The 513-nt window shown below is 31.0% G+C and overlaps 1 protein-coding gene across 3 annotated transcripts in view; it reads left to right on the top strand.

Moving 5' to 3' along the window:
• Positions 1–513, top strand: part of KIAA1324L (KIAA1324-like ortholog) — a 209,114-nt gene that overhangs the window by 192,963 nt on the left and 15,638 nt on the right. The window lies entirely within an intron of this gene.

The following is a 513-nucleotide window of genomic DNA, read 5'->3' on the forward strand; positions in this document are numbered from 1 at the left end:
GTTTTTTAGAGTAAATGAAAAACGAAGCTGCACTCTCCTTGGCTACCAAGTTTAATTCAAAGGTTTTTGAATGACTAAATGATCTTTTGTTCAAATATTCTTTAATATTTCTCTCCTGGAAGGTAATGAATGATGAGAAGGTTAAGACAGTAAAGTTGCAACAAGTTCTCTAATTTTATTTCATTCAAACTGTCTTCCTTGGTAGGGTCACTTCAACATATGATAAGATTGTTGAGAATAGATAGTTGCTGGCTGATTATTTAGTATTTGTTTTTGCCTTTAAAATGATACTTTTTGGATCACTTTGATGTGCTTGACATGTTGAAATTTATAACATCCCCCTATAGTTACATATTTAATTTGAGAAATACTGGAAGCAGTTAAATATATTCTTCTACTATGCTTAGATACCTGTTTTGGAAATATTTGTCTAAGGAGCTTAAGCTTCAGTTACAAAACTATGAATATTATTCCTGAGTTCATAGACCTTACTTAGTGTATTCCATTGCAACT

This window comes from Mandrillus leucophaeus, unplaced genomic scaffold, assembly GCF_000951045.1.
Source record: "Mandrillus leucophaeus isolate KB7577 unplaced genomic scaffold, Mleu.le_1.0 Scaffold50, whole genome shotgun sequence".
NCBI classification, from domain to species: domain Eukaryota; kingdom Metazoa; phylum Chordata; class Mammalia; order Primates; family Cercopithecidae; genus Mandrillus; species Mandrillus leucophaeus.